At 47.5% G+C, this 8,021-nt stretch overlaps 1 long non-coding RNA gene across 1 annotated transcript; it reads right to left on the bottom strand.

Moving 5' to 3' along the window:
* Positions 1 to 2,556: 2,556 nt before the first annotated feature.
* LOC140720004 (uncharacterized) lies at positions 2,557 to 5,342 on the bottom strand. Its single transcript, XR_012097076.1, has 2 exons — positions 5,234 to 5,342; positions 2,557 to 2,884 (listed from the first exon to the last, which is right to left on the bottom strand). It is a non-coding gene; the product is annotated as an uncharacterized lncRNA (long non-coding RNA).
* Between the last annotated feature and the right edge of the window lie 2,679 nt (positions 5,343 to 8,021).

The raw sequence follows: 8,021 nt of genomic DNA, 5'->3' as shown, positions 1-8,021 counted from the left end.
CCTTTAGCTTCTGATTTGCTAAGTGGAAGGTCTATATCCACAGCTTAACATTTAACAGCTTTTGGTGCTAAACAGTGAACCCCATCATTTCCCTCAACAGTGTGATGTGCAGGTCCCATAATGTGCAGACATATAAATCAAACTTTATATATGAAATACCATTTGAGGAGGTTTCAACAGTCAATCTGACCTACTGCCAGAATGACCAGTTTAAGACTCAACAAAACCGAAATGTATTCTGAGCAAATTATAAGGACCAATTTCCTCCACCCACTGTAAGCCTAAACTGTTGGCAAAGAATTCTTCTTTCTATGCTGATAAATGACATGTCATTTCTTTATCATTACCTGCAATTCAGGCACACAAAAACAGCCACACCAACATCCCCAGTTAACTTATCTTTTGATTCATCTGTAAAAATGGTTACTGTATGATAATAAATTTCATTAATATACCGATGAACCAACAGACTCTCAGGCAGAACCGAATCCGATCGTGTAACCTAAAGTCATTGGAAAAAACAAGGTGGGGTTACAGAGAAAGCTACAGTGGGACATATTGTATCATCAAATACACCATATTCCCAGCGTGATAAGAACCCAGCCACCCAAAACAAAAAAAAACACTCTTCTTGTGATGTCCCCAACCGTCCTCCAGCACACCTTTAACAGGATGATCATTTCCTTGCCCCCACAAATTAATCCAGTATGTTGACATCAACTTGAACCTCTCTTACTTTGAGGGCAATTGTCCCATTGCAATCAGTAAAGCCAAAACAGGAGACAACATTACCGCACCAGAACACAATCTTAAAGTCTGTAATTGTATCACATACAAACATTTTTAATTTGAAAATGAAGGTGATCCATAAGCCACACAGACATAATCAAGAAAAGATCAAATTAAACAAATATAATTGGTCAACAAAGATTTTCATGTTGCACCCAAGAATACCCACATAGATGTCTGAGGAGATTTACATTTATCCTTTACATTTATCAATTATTTTACTGATAGGTGCTTCCACGTCAGCTTATTATCCATCCACATACTGAGAAATCTTACCACTGACACTTCCACAAGATATTAATGACATCATTTAAAATCAAGTGCAAGTCTATTAATGCTGTTTGTAAACCACATAATGTGTTTTAACGACTAAAAGCTTAAAATCCTCATCAATCTGCCCACTGTTTGACCTATTAATTGTAAATTGCTATTAATACCTCTAATCCATAAAGCTACGTCATCTGTATATTGTGATTTACCCAGGGTATCCCATTTTCCCATCTCAGAGAAAATATCATTAATCATAATATTAAATAATGAAGGGCTACAAATACTGCCTTGTGGGATCCCATTCTCTATCTCATAGAAACACAAACATAACATGCCGACCGGTACTTGCTCAGTCTGTCCAAATAAAAAACTCAGAAAAATTATACAATGTCCCACTCACTCCTAATTTAATCAAAAGTCCTTTCTTCCATATCATTTCCCTTTTCAGTATCAAGAAATACTGCTATTACAACATCTTTATTTAATTGTTTTCCGAATATCATCTTCCAAATCTAAAACGGAATCTAATGTCATTTCACCCTTCCAAAATCCACTCTAATAAAACACTTTATCACCACTCTTTCCAAAATATAACTCAAGCGCTTGATTACCATACATTCCATAAGTTTACATACATGAGACATTCACGATATAGGCCCATAACTAGAAGGATCAGATGGGGATCTGCCAGGCTTTAGAATTGGCACCACTATTTCCATTTTCCATGAGGAAAGTAGATGCACAATTCAAACATTTAATATTTTCACAAAAGCGAATTAGAAACAATTACAATTTCAAATATCACTCTTTCCTGGGAACACCTGACCTGCATTATTAATAAACGTCTTAAATTCATACAACGAAATCTCTCCATCAGTGATGCTATCATTACCACAGCTGACTTCCAGCACATCAGGGTATTCACTGAAAAACATATCCCTACATTGTTTAACTTCTTCACTTAAATTATCCTGATTATGAATCCCAGCAAATGTCCCAGCCAGTAACACAACCTTCCCTGTTTCAGTAACAATCATTTTGCCCTCATTAATCATCACTGGAATATTATGATCCCCACAAATCCCCCCATTTTCTAAATCCTATCCCAAACAATTCCAAGTTTGATATCCCTTCCAATATTATCTCCATACAACCTCCAGTAAATCACCTACTTCCTCACCACGGCCTTTGCCCTTTTATTGTTAATAATGTCACTCGGAGACTGATGTATCTGATGCACCATCAATAACTCACGCTGAGACGTAGGAAACGAGATATCGGCTTTTATTGACTGGAAGAATAAACAACACTACATCCTGGGGAAATGAGGAAGAGCAGCAGCCCACGGTCGCCTTTATACAGGGGTCTGTGGGAGGAGCCAGCGGAGCAGTCAGCAGGGTCTGTGGGAGGAGCCACAGGAGCAGTCAGACAGGTATATCTAGTTCACCACATTCACCACCCCCCTTTGTTTTAAAAGAGTCCCCAAGTATATTTACAGGTTAAGTCTATCAGGTGGTCGAATCGTTCGCTGCGATCTACGTAGCTCCGGCTGCAATTGCACAGGTGCCGGAGGTGGTGTTTGCACCGGAGACGGAGAGTGGGTTGGTTCTGTCCCAACTGGAGGTGTCAGGGATCCCTCGCGTGTGTGCGAGGGCCCCGGAATAGACGCGTACGAGATGCCCGGTACATGAGCGTCGTGAGGAGTCTGGGTGTGGCACGGTGTGTGCGGTGTCACCTCGGGTACAGGGTTCATAGTTACCGTGGAGTGTACGGGGTAGTGGTCTGCTGCTCCGGTGGGCGCCAGGTCGCGGACAGAGACCGTGTCCTCCCGCCCATCAGGCAAGACCACGTAGGCATACTGGGGGTTAGCATGCAGGAGGTGAACCCTCTCGACCAGCGGGGAGTACTTATTACTCCTCGCATGTTTACGTAGCAGCACTGGCCCCGGGGACGTCAGCCAAACTGGTAGGGTGGTCCCAGTGACAGACTTCCTGGGAAAAGAGAATAGGCGTTCGTGAGGGGTGGCTTTAGTGGACGTACACAACAGGGAGCGGATAGAGTGGAGTGCCTCAGGGAGGACCTCCTGCCATCGGGAGACCGGCAACCCTTGTGACGTAAGGGCTAAAAGTGTGGCCTTCCACACTGTGGCATTCTCCCTCTCCACCTGGCCATTCCCCCGGGGATTATAACTCGTGGTTCGACTAGTAGCAATGCCCCTAGCTAGCAGGAACCGGCGCAACTCGTCACTCATAAAGGAGGACCCTCTATCACTGTGGACATAGCAGGGATATCCGAACAGAGTGAAGAGCTGGCGCAGGGCTTTTATGACAGACGTGGTAGTAGTGTCGGGGCAGGGAATGGCAAAGGGGAATCGCGAGTACTCGTCAATAATACTGAGAAAATAGACATTGCGGTCGGTGGAGGGAAGGGGGCCCTTAAAGTCAACACTCAGTCGCTCAAAAGGGCGGGTGGCCTTGACAAGCTGCGCAGTGTCAGGACGGTAGAAGTGCGGTTTGCACTCAGCGCAGATCTGGCAGTCCCTGGTCATCGCCCTGATGTCCTCCAGGGAGTACGGCAGGTTCCGGGCTTTAATGAAATGGTAAAATCGGGTGACCCTCGGATGGCAAAGATGGGCATGAAGGGCATACAGCTGGTCGAGCTGTACGCTAGCACACGGTCCCCGGGATAGGGCATCAGAGGGTTCATTGAGTCTGCCAGGCCGGTACAGGATATCATAATTGTAGGTGGAGAGTTCTATTCTCCACCGCAAAATTTTATCATTTTTGATTTTGCCCCGCTGTTGGTTGCTGAACATGAACGCAACCGAGCGCAGGTCGGTCAGCAAGGTGAACCTTTTGCCGGCGAGATAGTGCCTCCAGTGCCTAATAGCTTCCACTATGGCCTGGGCTTCTTTCTCCACCGCGGAGTGCCGAAGTTCAGAGCCTTGAAGGGTACGAGAAAAAAACGCCACTGGTCTGCCTTCCTGATTGAGGGTAGCAGCCAGCGCGACGTCAGAGGCGTCACTCTCTACTTGGAAGGGAATGGTCTCGTCTACCGCATGCATCGTTGCTTTGGCAATGTCCCCTTTAATGCAGCTGAAGGCCGCGCGGGCCTCGGCAGAGAGGGGAAAAGTGGTAGACCGGACCAGGGGGCGGGCCTTGTCTGCGTAATGGGGGACCCATTGGGCGTAATAGGAAAAAAAAACAGGCACCGCCGGAGGGCCTTGAGAGTGGTGGGAAGAGGGAGTTCTAACAGGGGGCGCAGACGGTCGGGGTCAGGGCCAATGACCCCGTTCTCCACGACATACCCAAGGATAGTGGGTCGGGCGGTTCTGAACACACACTTGTCCCTGTTATAAGTAAGGTTCAAAGCTTCGGCCACTTGGAAAAATCGTTGTAGGTTGGCTCAATGATCCCCTCCCCGAGCAGCCGCTGCAGCTTTGAATGAATAAAGGCCCTGTCCCCTGCGCTGTACCTCCTGCTTTTAGTCGCCACCGGTTTACAGTCGGGGGTCAGGTTGGTGAACAGCGATGGTGGAGGGATCTTGAGGGTGGAGAGGCTGCAAGTAGTGTCAGTAGCACAGCTATCGGCATGGTGCTGGGCGGGATGTGTGGTTCGGTGTGTATGTGCGTGTGGTAACGGAGTATATGGCGAAGTCCCACCAAACTGAGGATTCCTGACAGTGAGTGGTGGGAGGGGCCCGTCATATGCCATAGTCACACTTTTGAGATGGCTCTGGAAGTCGAGCCCCAACAGCACAGGGGCGCACAGTCGAGGCATGACCAGGAACGCAAAGTTCCGATATTCTGTGCCCTGCACCACAGGCAGTTAGTCCTGTGTCCCTGCACCAGGATGTCCATCATCGACCTTGCGAGCTGGTGTGGAGCGCTTTGATCGAGGGTCACGGTGGCCAGTGTTGAACGGGGCGAATCGGGGGCGGGGAAATGTGGTGAACTAGATATACCTGTCTGACTGCTCCTGTGGCTCCTCCCACAGACCCTGCTGACTGCTCCTGTGGCTCCTCCCACAGACCCCTGTATAAAGGCGACCGTGGGCTGCTGCTCTTCCTCATTTCCCCAGGATGTAGTGTCGTTTATTCTTCCAGTCAATAAAAGCCGATATATCGCTTCCTACGTCTCAGCGTGAGTTATTGATGGTGTATCAATTTTATTGACTGGAAGTTAAAACATGGAAACCGTTTTACGCCCAGAACGTTTAGATTTGGACCCCAGGGACCCTGAAGCAGCTCTTGCCTTTGAACACTGGCTTGTATGCTTCCAATCATACTTGGAGGAGGTTCGTGCAACCGACCCAGCTGTTAAGCACAGACTTCTCCTCTCGAGGGTCGCCCCAAAAGTTTATTCATTCATCAGGGACCTCTCGACCTACGAAGGGGCGCTTGACGCCCTCAAAAGACAGTACCTGCGGCCGGTGAACGCAGTCTATGCCCGGCGTCGCTTGGCAACCCGAAAACAGCGGCCTACGGAGTCGACTGCTGAATTTCTCCGAGCTCTACAGGCACTCGTGCGGACTTGTGACTGCAAAACGCTCACAGCGGAACAGCATGCGGAACTCCTGGTCCGAGACGCCTTTGTGACCGGAGTCAGGTCAGTGTATTTGCGCCAGCGGCTGCTGGAAAAAGCTGATCTGACCTTACGCTCAGCGATAGAGACGGCTGATACGTTGGAGGCTGCACAGCTGTACGCCGATGCGGTCCAGCCGCGCGATTCCCCGCCGCCACCGGTTCCTGCGAGCGAATTCGCCAACGCCGCTGCCAGTCGCGGTATCACGAACTCCCCGACCTCGTCAGGCATAAAACTTTGTTACTTTTGTGGGCTTCGGAAACATTCCAGAAACAGCTGCCCGGCTCGCGAAGCGAACTACTCCAGCTGCGGGAAAAAGGGCCATTTCACCAAGGTCTGTAAGTCTAAACCGCGCCCGGGGTCGAGCAGCGCTGCTGTATCATCACATAAAAACTCACATTTCTCCCAATTTGCTTCCTGTCCCGTTATAAATCCAAATCCAAACTCATAGACAGGAAGGCTGACTGACGTTCTCATAAACTAATCAGCCTCTGAGTTCCCATTTGAGCGACAGGCACTACAGCCAATGACAGCAGGGGTCATTGTTAATTCTGAGCTACGATAGGCTGGCGGAAATCGGCCCATGATCAGCCCCTCCTCTTCCACTCCATCGCCATGGCGGAGATCAGCGATGTCGCTTCTGTCGGTGTCGCCGGCCTCGGCGCCCACAAGGACGGGTGTGATTCCCCTTCGCGCCTTGGTGGGTCTGTTTCGGTGATGTCTGTGGTGGCTGACGAAACATGCTTTGACAGGGAGCGAGCGAGGACAATGACTAGAACTACAGCTCCCAGAAGGCCCCATTGATGACATTGTGGTGTTGTTTTAGGGTAAGGTATAAAAGCAAAATGGAGGAAAATGTAATGCATTACGTTTTCTGTACTGTGTCGTGCCTTCAATGAAAAATTAAATTAAAAGAGAGATTCCAGCGAGAAACAGATAGAACAATACAGCACAGTACAGGCCCTTCGGCCCACAATGTTATGCCGACCCTTAAACTCTGCCTCCCTAAATTTAAATTCCTCTATATATCTGTCTGGTAGACTCTTTAACTTCACTAGTGTATCTGCCTCCACCGCTGACTCGGGCAGTGCATTCCACTTTGTACTCTGCCTTGGAGTTTGTCCTTCCAAAGTGTACCACCTCACACTTCTCCAGGTTGAACTCTATCTGCCACTTCTCAGCCCACTCCTGCATCCTATCAATGTCTCTCTGCAATCTTTGACAATCCTCTGCAATATCCACAACACCACCAACCTTAGTGTCTTCTGCAAACTTGCCAACCCATCCTTCTACCCCCACATCCAGGTCATTAATAAAAATCACGAAAAGTAGGGGTCCCAGAACTGATCCTTGTGGGACATCACTAGTCACAACCTTCCAATCCGAATGTACTCCCTCCACTACAAACCTCTGCTTTCTGCAGGCAAGCCAATTCTGAATCCACCTGTTCAAACATCCCTGGATCCCATGCCTTCTGACTTTCTGAATAAGCCTACCGTGTGGAACCTTATCAGATGCATTACTAAAATCGATGTAGATCACATCCACTGCATTACCCTCATCTATATGCCTGGTCACCTCTTAAAAGAGGCTTGTTAGACACGATTTGCCCTTTAGAAAGCCATGCTGACTGTCACTGATCAGACCATGATTGTCTAAATGCCAATAAATCCTAGCTTTGTGTATCTTTCCCAACAGCTTTCCCACCACAGATGAAAGGCTCAATGGTCTATAATTATCCGGACTAATCCTACTACCTTTTTTGAACAAGGGGACAACATTCGCCTCCCTCCAATCCTCCGGGACCATTCCCGTGGACAATGAGGGCATAATGATCCTAGCCAGAGGCTCAGCAATCTATTTCCTTGTCTTGGATGCAGAACTAGGAAGTGGCAGATGGAGTTCAACACAGATGAAGAGATTCATTTCTGCAGGTCAAATCTGAACACAGAATATAATATTAATGGTAAGACTCTTGGCAGTGTGGAGAGTTAGAGAGATCTTGGGGTCCATGTCCATACGACACTCAAAGCTGCCGTGGAAGTTGGCAGTGTTGTTAGGATGACGTCTGGTGTGATGGCCTTCAGCAACCGTGGGATTGAGTTCAAGAGCTGTGAGGTGATGTTGAAGCTATATTTCTCCTAACCTGTACATAAGTAATTGTACCCCAACACGGCAGGGCTGTGGGCTTAGTTGGACCCCAATTGGGAGTCCTGTGTTCAGTTCTGGTGGCCTCACTACAGGAAGGAATAATAATAATAATAATAATAATAATAATAATAATAATAATAATAATAATAATAATAATAATAATAATAATAATAATAATTGTAATAAGATGATGAGAGGCTTTGACCATGTGGATAACCAGAGGCATTTT

Source organism: Hemitrygon akajei, unplaced genomic scaffold, assembly GCF_048418815.1.
Source record: "Hemitrygon akajei unplaced genomic scaffold, sHemAka1.3 Scf000034, whole genome shotgun sequence".
NCBI lineage: Eukaryota > Metazoa > Chordata > Chondrichthyes > Myliobatiformes > Dasyatidae > Hemitrygon > Hemitrygon akajei.
This window is presented reverse-complemented; position numbering and strand designations above follow the sequence as displayed.